The 18,096-nt window shown below is 46.5% G+C and overlaps 1 protein-coding gene across 1 annotated transcript in view; it reads left to right on the forward strand.

Moving 5' to 3' along the window:
- Window positions 1–11,944: 11,944 nt before the first annotated feature.
- KANK1 (KN motif and ankyrin repeat domains 1) overlaps window positions 11,945–18,096 on the forward strand; it is a 128,667-nt gene continuing 122,515 nt past the window's right edge. The window contains exon 1 of the mRNA XM_074812984.1: window positions 11,945–12,041. The gene's annotated coding sequence lies outside the window, so the exon portion shown is untranslated. The remainder of the gene's footprint in view (window positions 12,042–18,096) is intronic.

The raw sequence follows: 18,096 nt of genomic DNA on the forward strand, positions 1-18,096 counted from the left end.
TGTTCAGAAGTGCCTTTGTGTTGCACCAATAGAATCTAGCTGGAAAGAAAATTTCAGTAGGAACAACCTTTCCTTGCAGAAGCATTATTCAGCAGAAAATACAAAGATTTGGGCAGGGGAGGTGTCAGTCCATCTTTAGGATAAATTGTGTCTGTTGCAGGGGTAATAGGCAACAACTTGCTTCCTAACTTCTTTTTTCATTCGGAGTTCATGAAAAATGGCAGTGGGAGGCTCAGTGACCATAGTGCCCTTCTCTCTTCCTCCCGTGTGTAGGTGTAGAGCAGAAATGTGCCTGATTCTTGAATGACACATCATCTGTGTGATTCAAGACTAGGGAGAGTTGCGTGTGTCCACACTAATTAGGTCCAGGGCTAAACTACTGAGGCTGTCACAGGGGAGTCGGCAGGTGAGGCACAGATCTACACCCATCCTGGTCCAGAGATTCCCATGGGTGTCTCAGCTTGGGAGTTCACCATAGCTCACCTTGCATTTACCATCAGCGCGCACCGGCTATAAGGAGTGTGGTGCTGGTTCTGGGGCTGGAATCCTTCGTCTCAGTGCCAACGTCGGCCCAGCCTGCCGGATCCCACTGCACTGCGCAGCAGCAGGCTGTGGCCAGCAGCATCAAGTCTGTACATAGCCAATCCAAATCAGCATGTGAGCACACACTCGCGTGTCTCCCAACATGCAGACAACAAGCATATATAAGGAGTCCATGCCAGCTATGAGAAGACCAGTAATAATGCCCAGAAGTATAAATTGACCTGTCAGCATGTTTTGAACACATTTGAACAGTCAAGGTCGGTGCTTTCGGTCAGCACTACTGATCCTACATCAGCAGCCCTAATGCTAGACTTTCTGGTTTGCAGAACAGCAACCGTAAAGGGACCACACCTTTCACGCTGCATGAAAAAACTCACACTTTCAAGGCTTCAGCAGGCGATGGACTAAACAGGCAGGACCATGAGTAGTTGTAGCCACACTTGTGCTGGGTAAAGAAAAATGCAGTGTTATCACTTACAACCGGCAGGTCTGGGTTACACAGCCTGTCCCTGGAAGCTGAATGCTTTCTCATTGGGTTTCCCACCATTGTGAAGACTTGGAAAAATGAAAGTGAACATTTTAATTCCTTTTCTTTGTTTTCCCTTTTTGCATGTTTGAAGTATCATCATCTCAAATATTTCAGAAAGGGAAATTAAAGCTTAGCAGACAGCCTGACATAGAGCCAGCTAGGACTCTTTGACATGTTATAGTCTCTAAAGCAATGCTTGTTATGAAAATAAAGCACATAAAACCAATGTTTTAATGTCTTTTACAGCACTATATTGCTGCTGCCTTCTGGTAGACAGGAACACGTACAATGAATGTTCAGAAGGTGTTGCCATTAGTGCTGAATTTGGGAGTGGGATAATTAGGGGAGTAGCTTAGCTGACTATGTTTTTACCATCTTTTAAAATGGTTAAATGGAGTGATTAGAATATAATCAACGGGTCTTAATAAGTCATCTCAGGTTGGGTAATGCTCCGGTCTAATCAGTGCACTGAAAGGAGAAGGGGCCCCTGTAGAAAAAGTACTTTTTGATTACATGAATAAAGGCAATGCACACTCACAGTAGAGCTCGGTTAGTGTTTGGGAAGGTAACAGTAAAATCTGGCATTGATTACGTGCTTGTCATAGTGAATCAAATATGTTTCTGTGACTCCTTATGTTCTCAGTGAGGGAATGGTTTAAGTGAAGCATTTTTATTCAAAAACTGCTTTCCAAGTGCTCAAGAATTAAAAAACTAACCTTAATGAAGCTTTTTGCAAACAATGTAGTCACTCAGTATTGCTCACTAAAAAATCCTGAAAACATAAAACAAAATGTTTAGCTGATCAGGGCAAACTCAAAGACCCTCAATAGTAGTTTTTCTAGGATTAGTTTAGAAAGCCTTGAAAGTTGTAACATTTTGTTCTTCTTGACTGTCCTAAGCAATATGGTGCTTTGCACCCTTCAAAACAAAATTCTCCCTTTAGGAAAAAAAAAGCAAAGTTGATGTGGGAATACAATGGAGGATTGATGAGGGAGATTGTAAACATGCTCAACTGACTTGCAGCTGGGGTGTCAAAAAACACATATATCATACTAATTGTTGTTTAGCTTTGTGTGCTTGACAGGTAGAACGTCTGCATTTAGATAATACAGGCCTGTGATAGAGGCACCTTATTGAACATCCTTGAGATTTCTGCCCTGCTGCATGAAAGATCAAAGCACAACAGAAAACTGCCTGTGAAAATCCCTGGTATATACAGGTGAAAGCAGCAGGTTCACGATCTTTTCTTTCTTCTCCTCTTTCTGGCTAGCCAGGACTGAGCTCCACGGTGCCTGAGTTTCTGCTTGTGCGCCTCTGCCTGGGTGCTGCTGGGCAGATCCCCTGGGGTGGCAAGGTAAAGAAAATAAACTTACTCTTTGCATTTCATCTGTGGTTTTGTGGTTGTTCCTGCATTCTGCCTGCGTTGGCTCACGCAGTTGAATTGTACTACTTTTTTTTTAATTTCCCTTAATGCATTTACACAGCATATGCTGTCGTATCAAACTAAGCGTGCATCTAGTCCCGGTTACTACACAGATGCACTATGTATAAACTATATACCTTCTCAGTGGAAACAGTTGTGAGAGGAAAGATTGGTATGTACTCGTTTAAATGCCACATGTACAGAATGAAAAGACACCTAAATGCAAATGTAAATGCTCTAAATCCTTACACACTTTTTCCTATGCTATAAAATTGATTTTATATTTCTGTCTCTCTGTGGATCTAATATTTATTTTAGAACTATTTATCTTTACAGTAATAGGGGTTTTTCCCTATGTATTGGATGCCTGCTAGGACTAGTGAAATCCAAACTACAAGTAAAGTCAAACTCTAACAACTCTAATTTCAGCTGGATTGCAGGAGGACTATGTCTTGCACTATTTAACAAACACCTGTTAAACATCTGGAAGGCAATATTTCCTACCACATATTTCCAGCTTTCCCAAATGTGAGCATCTGTACAAATTTCTGTTCCCCAAGGAGAGCTCCATGAAGAAATAGAGAAAGCAAGCTTAGCATTGCTGATACATCTAGAACTTGAAACTGCCAGAAAGCTATCATAAAACCTCAAGCAAACAAGTGTTTCTGGACTTAATAAAAGGAAGTAGGTACAAAACCATATCCTTTCCTTTGTTCTCTTCCTTCAAGATAAATGAACAATCCCTTCTCAGACATCAAAGAAACGTTGGAAGTGTTCCCAAAGGAGTGTGTGTTCCTTCTTGAGTTAAGGCATAAAATACTGGGCCCAAATCTAAAGGGGAAGGGAAGGGAAGGGAAGGGAAGGGAAGGGAAGGGAAGGGAAGGGAAGGGAAGGGAAGGGAAGGGAAGGGAAGGGAAGGGAAGGGAAGGGAAGGGAAGGGAAGGGAAGGGAAGGGAAGGGAAGGGAAGGGAAGGGAAGGGAAGGGAAGGGAAGGGGAGGGGAGGGGAGGGGAGGGGAGGGGAGGGGAGGGGAGGGGAGGGGAGGGGAGGGGAGGGGAGGGGAGGGGAGGGGAGGGGAGGGGAGGGGAGGGGAGGGGAGGGGAGGGGAGGGGAGGGGAGGGGAGGGGAGGGGAGGGGAGGGGCTGCCAGCAAGAACAGCTTTACAAAAACTAAGCTGATAGAAAACCTTGCCTCAGAGGTTGGAGTTTTCTCAGCAGCCTGAAAGAATGATGTTTTCACTGTAACTTTATGCTGCCACTTTTTAACATTTGGCGAATAATATTAAATCAACAGGGTCTAAAAGGTTTCAAAGAGGTTGGCTTATGTAGCAGACTTCAACCATTGATTAAATTAGGAAGAACAAAATTCTTGTAATCTGTGACAGGTTAAAAAGAATAAAACCAGTCCTCTGTGACTGTGTAGAAAGGATTGCTCAGCTCAGGTTGTAGAGAAACCCAGTTGCCCCCAAGGCCTGCTGCAGCCTAGGACAAAATGAAAGTAAAAGAAATCCATCTATAAAGAAATAAATAAGCAATCAGAGAGAAAAAAATTAAAAACCCAACACATTGGAAGGAACAAAGGGAGTAGTACCATGGAAATAAAATTAAGGGCAGGTTAAAGTACTGACTGCATCAAACTTTCTAGACTGTGTGAGGCGCTCAGCACCAAACCAAGGGCTGCTGTGCATTAATGGAAGCTGTCAGGCAAAAAGTAATCACAAAAGATTAAAAAGTAATAATAATAAAGCAGGATAAAATCTAATTTTTCTATAAATATATTCCCCTTTTGGAGGGATTTTGAGGTGGGTTTTTTTGTTTTTTAATGCTGATCGCTTGGATTTTGCTAGCTTCCATCAAGAACTGGGGAACTGCAAAAGCAAAAAAGACACAATGCATTTTCCCATCACTACTTTGAAGAAGGCAGACCTAAGTGTTGGGATTTTTACTTCCAGTGCAGGATCCAGACTGGCTGGGAGCAGTGGCATGGCCCCGCACGCCTCCTGCAGTAACAGGTGCCAAGAGTGACCCCTGGTTCCATGGCCTATGCACAAAACAGATGCTGTGGATGGAAATTATTCAGCTTGGAAATACAGTCATAGACAGGCATAGTTTGAGGAAACAAAGGTCAAAGGCAGAACGTCCTGTTATTTCTGCTAGTTTTGGTTCACTGCTATTCTTCTCTGTTACTAATCAATAGAGGATGCACCCAAATGCACTCACCAGTGGCTTTGCAGTTACTGGGATCCTGCTCACAAGCCAGGCACCATCACCAGGGCACTGACTCTGTGGCACCAGCTGCCGTCCTGGCACTCAGACTGTTTCACTGACAGAGGCAACCTTCCTGGAAAGGCCAGCTAAGCCTTCCTTCACTGCTAATCATTCCCACAGCCTTGTAAGGAAAAACATTTAACACACAATATTCATGGTTGCAAAACTGGAGCTTGTTTAATCCTCTGTTTAACTTCAGCAGTTCACTTTCAGTTTCCATCTCTGCTCCCCATGATGCTGCTGTAACTCACCCCCTGCCCAATATCCCTGTACCCAACCACTGTGAACCTACACCTGGGCTGAGTAGGACAGTCCAGTGTAGGATGGAGCGGCCACAAAGGTGTTGGTGTGGCAGGCATGGCTGCACGAGAGCACTGCAGGGACTGCGCAGAAGAGCTGGGACACACCAGCATGTGCCACCGAGGGGGTGGCTCAACGCCACTGCTTGAAGGAGAGCGGAAAACTGCCCAAGCCTAAGAAATGCTTTGGGGATTAACGTCTTTTTTGAACCCTCAGCAGCACTAAGCATCAGTAAAATAGCAAAGTGTGCTCACTGCATCCAGAGACAATTGCACACCACGCATTAAAAATGGGGACTCTTCATATATTCCAGGATGGTCTGAAGCAGTGAGAGGGTACCCGTGTCTATACAACTATTGCAAGATCCCAGATGAAGAGTCTGGCTGGCAAAAATAAAGTGATAGGTCAATTTAGTTTATGGACAAATCTGTACTTACTGTCTGTGTCAGGCTGTGTTGTCAGGAGGCACCTTTGAAGGCTGAAGACTTCCTCTGGTAGTCACGAGTTTGTTGAAACATAAATATAGCATTATCAGATCTGGCATGCCATTCAGCTTGTCCAGTTTCCTACCCGCAGCCAGTATCACATGCTTCAGGATGAAGAATCTCTGTGAGTTATGAGAGAGGATCTACACCCTCCTCCAGTGCTATAAATCACAGATCAATCAGCAAGGCATGCATTTCAAGAACAGCTAAAACTTTCCCCAGTCTCTGCCAAAGCAGCTTCACACTGATGCCTCTAAAACAGGAGCAAAGAACCTGTTCTCTTCTTCAGATTGATCACTGGTCAAGGTGAGACTTTTAGTGTTCAGAGTTGTCACTAAATAACCATCAGATGGGGCCTTATTTATTAAGCCAGCCAGCAGGTGAGAAAAACAGAAGATAGCTTGACTACCCTTCTCCAGAACATGCCCAGTTCAAGTTTTTTTGCTTGAACTTTTACAGTCAAGGCCCTCCATATCCTAATCACATTTTTCAAAAAAATGTACCATGGCTCTAAGTTAAAATTCCCTTGTGAATTTGAAACTAGGATGAGTTGAAGGTTGAGAAACCCCATTCTGAGAGGACAACAGACTAATGAATTCAATGGAATCAAATCATAATCACAGAAATCAAATCATCATTTATGCAAAGTAATTAAATCTCTCTGTGCATAAGAGTGGTCCTTGATAGGTCAATTCTGGCACAGAGCACATTCGAAGTAGAGGTAGAAAAAACCTCCAATTGTCTTATATGCAAAATGCAGACATCCTTCAAAGTGTCCCTCAAGTCCTATTTATCTCTTGCTGTGGAGCCAAAATCTGTGATGAGGGAGGAATTCCTCCAAGGAGCCACACATCAGGGAAATGAATACTGGGGTCATTAATTTCCTGATTCTGCCATTCCCTGGGGTGAACATGCACAAATTTAGGATTGCACCAGCTAGGCCTAACTTTGGGAGTTCGTTTAACAAATTCCTTGCTCCGGAAAGAAATTGCGAAAGCTTTTTATCGCCTGCATTCTTCCTATAGTTGTTGATTTTGCCTTTTACTATGAGTCTCAAGTTTGCTGTCAGGTGCTGTGAAATGTTTTCTGCCTGCCCTGGCATGTGAGGCAGGCGTCCTGTGAAGTCATCCAAGTCAACTCTCCTTCTCATGAACTGGCATGTGGACCTGCTCATCTCCCCCAGTACAGGTGTCTGAACAGACCTTCAGTGATAATTTTAGGTTTTAGCATGATTCCCCAATGTCATTCTAGACCTCAGTTGCTGTATGCACATACCCATTGAGGAAAATATTACATTAACCTCTCAGACAACTCATGACAGACATCAAGTCCAAGTAAAGCTTTTTGTGAAGGCTAAGCTTGGCAATACAACTGCATGATGCTGTTGATTCAACTTAAACTGCAGTGGCCTCTTCACCCAGCTCAGAGGTAAAATAAAGGTCTGGGAGCTCTGGAAAACCAAGCTTTAAAATATTTCAGTGATAGAAGGTAGATAAAATCTAGAAGGCAAAGTTATGGCAACTTTTCCTCTATCTTATTAGAGCCGATCAAACCTCAGGGAGTATAGTATTTTGACACTGCTCCTTTAAAGACAAGGGTAAAGGCAAGAGCTACATTTCATCTAGTAAATGATTTCTGGAGTTGCATTCCTGTGCATTCATGCACAAATCAAGAACACTGTTGTGCCTCAAATATCCGTAGGCCTAATGGTGAGATACAAGACAATGTGTGGCAAGCAGCAACACATACCCTCTGGCACTGAAAACTCAGATGATGGAAACTCAGCCACATGCTGCAACCTTTCATTTCACTTTGGACTGAGAGGCAAGCATGTGGTACTATTTCCAGGCTGCCACTAATGTGAAACCAGGGCAGAAACAAATGCTCTGCCTTCTTTCGTGTTTGTGTAACATCCCTCCTTTGCAGATGGTGCTCAGAAACAAGCCATGAGGTGTGATTTGCAAGTGGTGTGCTACGCTGAGAAAAGAACAACAGCGTGTACACCTACTGAAACTGCTCCATACCCGAAAGCAAGTCAGAACAGTAGATGCACAGAGAGAAAAAGCTGGGCTTTTACAGGCGGAGAGGATTAATGTGACTCCAGCTGCCATACCCACTGTGTGGGGGTCATTCACACCAGTGCAATGTGTTACCCCTGCTTTTCACAATGATTTGCAGAATATTCAGGGCAGCAAAGGTCCAGTGCTTTTAAAATTGGGGTTTCCTTAATTCCTTAGGTTACTAGTCAGCTTTGGCAAGGGCAGCTGCTGGGCAGTGATCAGGACTTCAAAGTGTCCTTCCCACGCAGAAGTGCTCCCCAGGCCCCTGGAGGGAGATCTCCCGGCAGCGCAGCCCTGCCCCCTCTCAGCCTCTCTCTGTGTGAGACCCACAAAGGGAGGGAGGGAGGAATAGGAGGGGTCGTAGTGCTCTGGCGAGGCTTAGGCAGGTGCTGTGAACACCGCTTCCCACAAGTCAAAGCTTCTTTTCAGTAAAAATATGGGGTTTTTTTCAGGTAAGTGATGTTTCTAGAATGGACAAATAAGGCACGGGAAAGCACTGGCATTTTCTATGGAAAGAATGTCTCAACTTTTTGGTTTGCTTTGGCAAAAACAGAATTATTCTTTTATAAAATTTTAATAGGATTGTTTTCTTTACAGGGCAGGGCTGTTTCCACTACCCCATCAAATCAGGTGAAGCTTGCTGTGGCTTCAGGGGCTTCCCTAGAGCTGTGAGCCTTGTGGGACTGGCACCATCTTCCATTTTGGGGGTGCTGGAGGAAGGTGGGAGAGGGGTGCATCGTTCAAAATGTGAGTTAGCCTCAGCCTTTTCCACCCACTGTCCTGCTGAGGAGCTGCTTGCTATGGAGCCATAGGTGCCCATCCCAGTTAGAGGAGGACCTAAGGCAACTCATCTAAGATACATTTGGCATCTTATGCTGCTGTACGGCTGCATCTAAGCAAAGAATTGCTGCCAAATACAGAAGCAGCAGGGGTGCCTGATCCCTCTCCTTCCACACTTCCAAACAGGGTATGGACCACAGCTGGGAGTAGGGTCAGTGCAACCTGTCTCTACATTTAGCCCCCCCAGACCACCTGCACTCAGGTGCACTTCTCTGAGGCTGCTGATGTGACCCTCATGCTCTAGCAGCCACACAGCTCCCAAGTAAGCTGTGTGGGATGTGCAACAAAGAGCAGGTTTCGGGCATGTTGAGTGTTAAAACCCAGAGGGATGGGGCCTAGGAGTCCATGGGAACTCTCCTGCCTGAGCAGGGGCTCAATGAACTGAAAATTACATTGCACAGGATGATTTTCCTTAAGCTCTTGTTTTTAACATATGTGCTATGTGTGCATGGCTTTATCTGTATTGTGTGCAACGTGGGCAAATGCACCACAGCTTGGGTGGATGCTGGGGGCTGTGCAGGCACCTCCAAGGGTGACACGGCCAGTGGCAGTGCCCCATCCAGGGCATGCCCAGCTGGGGACCAGCACCCCACTCCTCACAGCTTCCATGTGTGGAGGGGTAGGGACACACCAACATCCTCATCCCCCTCCCTCCTTGAGGGACCCTTTGCTCAGGTTAGTTTAGACTGAAGCCAGTTTCTCTCTTCGGTTCTCTACAGGGAGTCTATAGAGGGTCTATGTCCCCTCTCCCAACCTCCCCCATGTGCATGTGCCCAGAGCACACAGAGCAGACCAGCAGGTGCTTACTGGCCCTCCTCACTTTCTGCTCCCTTATATCCCCCTCTCTGACCCATTTGGCAGATCCCCAGGCTCACAGGTAGTGCACTTCACCAGCTCTTTGCAGTGTCAGACAAGCCCCAAGGAGCTGAAGGGTGAACCAAGACCTGGTGGTTTTAATTGCACCATCAAAGAAAAAAGCCCTGTCTACTGCATGATCACATTGAAAGTCTTTTCCTGTCACTCTTACGCAGGTAACACAATTGACTTCTTTATTTAATTTCACTTGTTTAAACTGTCAAGAGCTGAAAGAAAGGATTAAGTAGGAGAAGAGGAAAGAGCTCTATCTGCTTGCTCTGTTCATTGCCATAGTCGGGAGTGCTTTCATGCTGTGTTTGTACAGTTTCTGGTACAACACGGTCCTGACCCAACTATTTGGATGAATAAGCTGATGCTAAGGAGTTTTTTGCTGGCCTGACTGTACTTTCTTTTTGGTTGTTAATATAAACAATGGTAAGTGGTGCTCACTGTTGTCTCAAGTATTTCTAGAGTTTTTTCTAGAGTTGGTAACTCAGCCATAAAAAATAGCCTCTGGATAGAAAGTTTGCACAGTCAGGATTAATAATTATTAGTGTCTTAAAGAGCTGCAGTGTCAGGTTGCAGATTTGGACTGCAAATATTTCTGAAACTATGTGCTCTTGAATTAAGATATAAAATTTTTTTTTTTAATAAAAGCTTAGTGGTTTGAGATATCATTTACATCAACGTCATAGCAGCTTTACTTACAAAAATACTTGATGTGATTTCATCTCTAAAATGTTTTAATGGCTCCAGAGATTTCAGAAGAAATACTGGAAATTATTTATATGGAAATATCACTGAGCCTGTTAGCTTTTTACAGAACGAGAAAACCCTAACATTTGTTATCTACCATTACTTGAGTGTAGTCCACTGGGAAAAACAGACAGAGAGATTTTCAGGTTTCCTTAATATCCTCCTTGCTCTATTCTGGAATCAGTATTCATTGAGACAATCTTTGCTGGTCTCCATTCATGAGCTTCAGTTATCAAGTCGGTAGAAAAAACATCTGGAAATAGGCAGAGTTTCAGGAGAATTAACCAGGAAAAGGCAGAAGAAAAGCAGATGAATGACACAGAAAGAAGGAAATGAGAAGGGAGGGTCGGGAGGTGCCAGCATTTGACAGCACACTACAGGGAAAACCAGAAAAAGCAAGGAGGGATGTGCCACATTTGTGTCTTTTTGTGCTGTGAAGTAACTCACAATAATCACCTTGCAGGGTCCCATGTCCAGATCTGGAAAAGAAGACCAAGTGTTGTCACACTCTCGACTTCGCTGATTCTCCTGCATCTTGTTACTCCTGGCCTGTGGACCAGGACTTGCTGACCTCTGTCTTTGGGAGCTATGAAACCCTTCCTGGCATCACCACAAAGCCTCTGAAGCAATTGCTCCTGGGATCCGGGACCCCCAGGGCAGTGGGGATAGCAACCTGAGATAGGAGCAGGAGTGAAAGAAACCATGCATCAATCCACACCGAATATTCGAACTGTTAAGCAAAAAACTCAAGGTTCACCATACCCGCATTACTGTAGCCTTCCACAGCTGGAAAGGCTTTAGAGACACCCTGTTCTGGCCAGCAAAGATCAAGGCACAAGTTTAAAAACATTGCTTCTAAGCTGAGATTCACATAGCAGTGCAGAGGGAGCTGATGAAAAGCTTGCTTTCCTTTGAAAGCCTTGGCTGAGGACCCCATCCAGCCCCACGGAGCCTAATAGCTGGCAGCGGGTGGGCACATTCTGCTGAGGCTTAGACACCAAAAAGAGCATGTCACAAGACAGCCCTCAGTGGGGAATCCCAGTCCCGTGGCACCGGGCAGCGCCAGCCTTGACCAGGTATTGGATCTAACCCAAACCTTGCCAAGTCCGAAGCTCCCTGCATGGGCTTCAAATCAGACCCCCCAGCCCCAGCACAGGGAACACCTCATCTAGTTTAGCCCCAGAAAGGTTTTCCCAGGGGCGCTGCATTTTCAGTCACAACCCCGACAGTAGCCTGCTCTCCCTGGCAGGGAGCTCCTGCACCCCGGTGACCCACTGACTCAGGCTGCTCGACGGAAGCGAGAAGAATCCCTTCTGCAGCTGCAGCCGCCGCCGCCGGCCTTCGCCCTCCAGCTCATCTCCGGAGCAGCATGGGGCGGGGGGGGACACACACGTGCCGCGGCCGCCCACGCCACGCCGTGCACCCCTCAAACCGGCCCAAAACCACCCAAACCGGCCCAAAACCACCAACATCCCCCCCTGCGGCGGGCAGAAGGGTTGCATCGGGGATGCATTGCGGTGCGGAGGGACTGCGTTGCTGGGGGGCGGGGGGTTGCACTGCCGCGGGGCGGGGGGGGGCGGGAAGGATTTGCACTGTCGGAGGGGGCATGGTCGGGGGCCGCGGAGTTTGCACAGTCGGGGGGGCAGAGGATTTGCTGTCGCAGGGAGTGGTGGGGGATTTGCACTGCTGGGGATGTGGAAGGATGGCCCTGGGCGGAGGGACGGTCCTGCCGGGGGGTGGGGGGGTGGCGGGAGGGCCGAAGGTGCCGGCGGGGGGCTGGAAGCGCGCCGTGTTGGTTTTGGGCAGCGCGCAGCCGCAGTGCGGGCCGCCGGCGGGTACAAAGCGGCTGCGAGAGGAGTTTGCGGGCTCCCGGCGGTGCGGGCTGGCGGGGGGGCTGGAGTTTTGCGGGGCTCCCGAGCCCACTATCTTCCCCACCCCTCGCTGGCGGCGGCGGCGGGGCCCCGGCCGGGCGCGGAGCCCGGAGGTGAGTGGGGGGCAGGGATGGGGCGGGTGGGGGTCGCTCGGGGGGTGCGGAGCTGCCACCCCTTTGGCCGGGCGGAGCAGCCCGCGGGGAGCGAGCGGTCTGCCGCGGCGCAGCCCCGCCGGCAGCAGGGTGACCGTCCCGGTGGACCGGCGTACGAGCGTGCGGCGGGAGAGTTGTTGGTACCGGTACCCGCTCCCCAGTTTGAGTAAAAGCGCGTGATTTTGCGTAGGGGGGCACTATTGTGTGCATCGCCGCATCCCGTCTCCACTTCGGAGCGGCAGAGGTGCATCGCAGCCCTGCCTTTCACACGGCGCCCGTCTGACCGCTGAGCTCCGCGGAGCGGCCGCGGTACGTCCGCCGCAGGTTCCAGCAGCCCCCCCGCGCGCCCCCCCGCCCCTGAGCGCTGGCTGCCGCCTCCTGGCTCCTCTGGGGACGGCGATGCGGCCAGACGGGGTGGGGAGAGGTGGGAGACTGGGTACCGGCCTGTGGGGTATGGGTCACATCCGCGGCGGGAGTTCTGTTCATCGTGCTTTGTTTAAATGGACCATCTGGGTATAGTCTGAACTTGTGAGCTGGCACTTTAAAAAGACAGTAGAGAATATTCTTGGGGGGGCGAGGGGCGGGCAGGGGGAGATCTTGGGCTTTGATGCTCAGCTTATGAATATGCCTTAACTTTGGCTGCACTTCATGCATCTCAGAAAGCTCTTAAAGACATGCTGAAGTGTTTGAAAACTGTCTTACTCTTTCTGAAACAAAGAACATTTTGAGGCCCTATAGCCTGATACACATGTGTAAAAACTGATTCAGGCGTGATTACGTGCCTCAGTAATGACAATTACTTTCTTGTGACTTCTTTGGCCCTGGGTTTTACATAAGACCAATCTAAGTTTAACTTTCTTGTACTGATCTTAAGGTCAGGCATAGTGTGCTTTTCGTTAAATCAAAGCTCTCAAACATTTAATTAACAGCAGAGCCCATCTGTCAGTTCTGTAGCTTAGTTGACAGCCTTGCACCTTGGCTAGCCAAGAAAGATGATCATGGCAGTTCGCTGATTAAAAATATTGGATATATCTTACCCTTCTATTTCACCCTTTCTGGCAGGGTGACTGGATCTGATTAAAGATTGTGTGGGTGCATGTTGTGAAGAAAGGAAAATATGAGAAGTGAGAGGAGGCTAATCAGGTTAATGTGAGTTTTAGAAAGGCTGAAGTAATTTAATCAGTGCCCAGTGTGTGCAAAGAAAGCCCCGACACCTTCATTCGGGTGGGGTTTCAAGCCTGTGGGAGTGCTGCTTGGGTCTTCAGGTCTGGAGTCAGTTTTCCAAAGGAAGTGGGTGCCAGCAGAACACAGTGGGGCTGACTGGCATCAGTAGGGCTGCCCCCAATCCATGCTGCAAGTGGCATCTTTGAAGTCTTGTCTCTCTTCTGGATGGGAACACCTGCCTTGTATTAGTAACTAGGTAAAATGGTATCTTACCCCACAACTGCTGTCTCAACAGAAGATGAGGTATTGTCCTATGGCAGGGAAGCCCAGGTCCTTCCTCTACCCATTTTGACCGAGAGAGGTTGACCTGGATACGAGGTGTGAAGGGGCTTGGGTGTGGGAGCTTGTTGCGTGACATCCCACACAGTGCTGGGTGTGGGGAAATGTGGGTCACACCAATGCTGGGGGCAGCAGCCCCCAGCAACAGTACCACTGCAGCTGCCAGTGAGCAGCTTGGGCAGAAGTGTAGGTAGATATAGGTGCTTGTCCGCCTCAAAGTGTGTGACTTTGCCAACCATATCGTTGGTGGTATTTGATGTTATGCTGAACTTCGTGTTTCGTTTGTCTGACATCACAGTGAGGTTTTTCTTTTTTATTGCTAGAGCTCTTAACTAGATGGAAACTCACCAACTGAGGTAGATGGTTCTCTAGTGGCAAACATGATACTGCCATTATATAAATTACTGATGACTACTCTGGGTAATTTGGTGACAAGTTCTGTAGCACTCCAGCCTACATGGGAGTCCCCAGTGTCTTAGATTTTTAAACTTGTACACATCTGCTTTCTTTTGAGACCAGACTTTACTCTAAAATTGCACTGGAGAAACTGAGAATAAAACTGTGTCCTTAGATTGAAAACTGAGTGTGGATTGGTTTTAGGTGGCAGTTTAGTGCATGTCTAAAAATCCCACCTCCTTGGGGGAACTGGCAGTGGATATATTTCTCATACTATGAATTACTTTTGTATGAAATGAGTCTGTTCAGTCACTCTCCCTCAGTATGTTTGCCTTTTCCCAGTCTGGCAATTTTCTCAGCCTTGTTAGCCTCTGGTACATCTCGTGGTCTCAGTTTCTGCGGTGCCCTGTACATCTAAATAATAGATGCTGAAAGTGAAATGAAAACGTCTAAATAAAGAGTGACTTTTGCAAATGGTGCAGAGCAACTGTAAAGATCCGTCGGAAATGGGTAGCTGATTGTGCTTTTAGTTACTAAAGCATTAGTTGTTAATTGAGGACAGTTACAGATTTTCTTGTGGTGTCAGCACCTATTGTAGTGGTAGGTCATGGAGAAGGAGGTTTTTTCCTAGTCATTTAGCTAATGGAATTGACTAATGGGCCATAGGAGAAGTTTCAGGCATCACTGCTTGGACTGTCCGATCCAGCCAAATTTTCCTGTGTGCTTTTAGAAAGGGAAGAAATACAAAACTTGTAAAGTGGCTTGAAAGCTTGTGTGTATATACATGCACAGGTATGAATTTTATGTACATTTTTGTGGATTGTGGCAAGATAGTAAGTGTTAAGCTAATAACAAGGTTATGTCATAATGATGAGAAGTTCATGTGGAATTGCAACACGAAGTAGCACTGAACAACTTGCATAAAGTTTTGATTCCACCTAAATTGTTAAAGATGCAGTAAAAGTAGTTTACAGATGACTTGAAATGTCAGCTGTAATTTTTTTTATAGGATTTACTTGAAAAGTTTTTTGTTCAAGCTATCTAAAAGTATGTAAAAGTCACAATGTCTTTTTATAAACCTTATGTAAGCACTGAAATAAGTTTGTCTTGACTAGAGATTCAGTTTTATGATCAAACATACAATGTGTTTGGTTCTATTGGGAAATGATTTATTTTAAGTATCTTAATAGTATCTGTGTGGTTGAATAATTGGTGGTGCTGTAAAAAGGCATTTAGGCATCTCATGGAGAAATCAGGGAAACCGCTTAGGCTTGTCAACTCTGACAATCCATGGTTATCTCTTGCTCCCAGTATAGATGCTACATATTGAGGGGAAACAACATGCTAATTATAAGGCTGTTTCCAGCTGTCAAAAGACAGGGACCTGAAGGGAAGTAATAATACCGGTCGAGAATGAACAGCCAGCATAATTGATGATTTTTTTGCAGTTTATATATTTTTGCAGATTACTCCTAGCAGTGTTGTGCTCTGAACTATACTACATGTATTTTACTTTGGGAAATTGTGTCTGCAATCATGACAGCAGCATTGAGACTTGTAGTTAAATCTGAATACTGGTTTAGGCTATATTTGTATTTTTACTTTGCCAAAGGTTCTCTGGCAAACTCTGCAAAATAGCAGAAAGATGTATATGGTGACAGTTGCTTCTTCGGCATTAAACTTGTCCATGATGAGGAAAAGAGGAAATTAATTCTAAGGTGCTGCAGTGAATACTGAAAATGCTTTCTGAGCTTTGCTAGTAATGAAATGACTTCTGTCATTTAGGATGGATGGCAAGAGCATCTGATCTCACTTCCAGGCTGTCACAGGCCCCAGGCTCTTACCCTTCTTTTAAGTCCAATGACTAGTTTGGCTAAAGCAGAACTTAGAAGGCGGCATCCTGTTAGAGTTAAAATGCTCCCACAGGCTTCCCTTGGCAGTTAATGCCATTTTTTTTTGTGTCTTTCTGTGCTCAAAAATGTGTTTCTCATTTCTAATTAGAGCTGTACTGGGGAAGGACAGCTGACAATTAAACATGAGTCATGAATGTGTGTTTTGAATGTCCCTTTAATTCTTTAGAGATGTGAGTAGACTGAAGATGGAGGAGTCTGACAAGAACAGTTTGAACTTAATTGTGGGTAAGCAAATCTGTCAAAGTGACCCTGGCCTTTTTATAAGCCAAACTGCTGTTCATGTACTTGTTTGGTGTACAGGCTCCCTGTTGCACACAGGAGCCAAAAGTAGACCCAGATACCTGCCCTGATGGGTTGGAGGTTGTAACTGTGTTTCCCTGAAACGAGGCATCTCCAGAAAATGTTCTGGTGAAGGTGACGGTGGGAGGGTGTTGGGCGGTAGGGGGGTCCCAGCCTGTTTCTGGGCTCATGGATGGTGCCTCTGTGCTGTTCCTAGCACAGAGGGAGGTGTCTGTGCCATCCTGAAGCACTGGGGGCTTGCTGCATGGCATGCAGAGCCCAGGAGGAAGGAATGGCAGTGAGAGAAGAGTCTTTTACATGCAGAATGTGGGCTGTTTCTCCATCTTCTCTGCAGCTGTGTATGCCATGAGCTATAGGCATTTCTGACTTCGTTGGAGGTTGGTTGGTGGTGGTTAATGTCCAGGAGGGCAGTGGGGATACTTTGTTGGGTCTCTTGGGCAAATGTTCATACCACCACACTTCCCAGGATGGACCACTGACCTGCTCTGGGTTGATGATCTCTTAAACCTGCTTTATCATGTGCCAGTGTTCTGAAGTAGGGGATACCCTTCCTGGCTGTAGGTGCCCTGAGCTGTTGGGGGATGCTAAGGAAATACAAAAGCGTTTCACTGCAGCTGCTTTTGCAGAGCTGAAGTGCCAGCATTACTGTTGAGTTCTTCTCTGCACAAATGTACCCGTGCCTCGACCCAAGGACCTGGGGGCCTTACTGGTCTACCATCTTCTCTGCCCAAAGGGTGACCAGTGCAGTTACATGAAGCAGTAGTGCCTGACAGGAGTGGATTGTGCTGGTGCTGTCTTTTCTGAGGAGGTGAAAACAGTCAAAATGTTGGTTATTGGATGAGGCACCAGCCTTTGTGAGGCTGCTTTGTGCTGAGAGGTTTTGTACCAGAGGCTTTGAGAAACGCGCACCTAAGACTGAAGAGAGCTAATCTGTCCTTTACCTTATGTCTTGTATGGGTCTGTAATTAGTGGACATTGACTTTTAAGCCTGAAGTCCCTGGACTTTTTTCTTTTTCCTGAGGACTTTTAATTAGTATTCCTGAGTGTAGCTCCAGATAGGGCTGTTATCCACACAAGTGTGCAATCCTTCTCTTGGTCCCACTGAGCTGGTAGCCTTCACGGCTGCTGTGCAGTGATAATGAGTTCTGTAGTGTGTGTGTGCGCACACATTTCAGCCTCCTAATTATATAGCGTGATCATCCATCATTCTTGAGATGAAGAGAAACACTCATTTAGCTTTTATGCGCTTTTTGTTATTTTACGTAATGCCCTAGCCCTTTCCAAATAATGTTCCCTTGGTTTGTTAAAACCCGCAAGTGTTTTTCTGAAGCCTTTTTCATGATTTCTACATATTGCTGATTTCTTCTCAATTCTGTGATGTCGTTATTAAGGGGGAGAATGCTGCTCAGATGGATCCAGATGACTTGGCACCAGAAATTCCTAAAGTGGCATCAGAACTGTTTCTGTTTTATTCCCTACGAATCTCTGCACCTCCTGGCTTTTTCCTGTTGACTGCAGCAGCCTGTGCCACAGGGGCCTTTGGGGGCTGCAGGTAGGGCAGTAAATCTGTGCCCAGCTGGAAGCAGTGAGTTCTCCTCTTGCACTTTTGCTGCCAGCTGCTTTGTGATGGCGCTAATATTTATGTGGCTGTGGGATGAAACAGATCGGAGCACTGATCTGGCTGGAAACAAACCTGCCAAAATACCCCCCCCAGGCTATTCACTGTGTGCACAGCGTCTGGGAGAGGGTGGGAAGCCTCTCAGCGGCGGTACAGGGTTGTGTCAGAAATTAATAGGCATGAAATCATGGTACTGCGATTGCCTCTCGAGCCTGCAAACTGTTGGAAACCAATGTGACTTGTTCTAAAATTTGGTCCATTAGGACATTCTTGGCAGATGGTGATC

Source organism: Strix aluco, chromosome Z (genome assembly GCF_031877795.1).
Source record: "Strix aluco isolate bStrAlu1 chromosome Z, bStrAlu1.hap1, whole genome shotgun sequence".
NCBI classification, from domain to species: domain Eukaryota; kingdom Metazoa; phylum Chordata; class Aves; order Strigiformes; family Strigidae; genus Strix; species Strix aluco.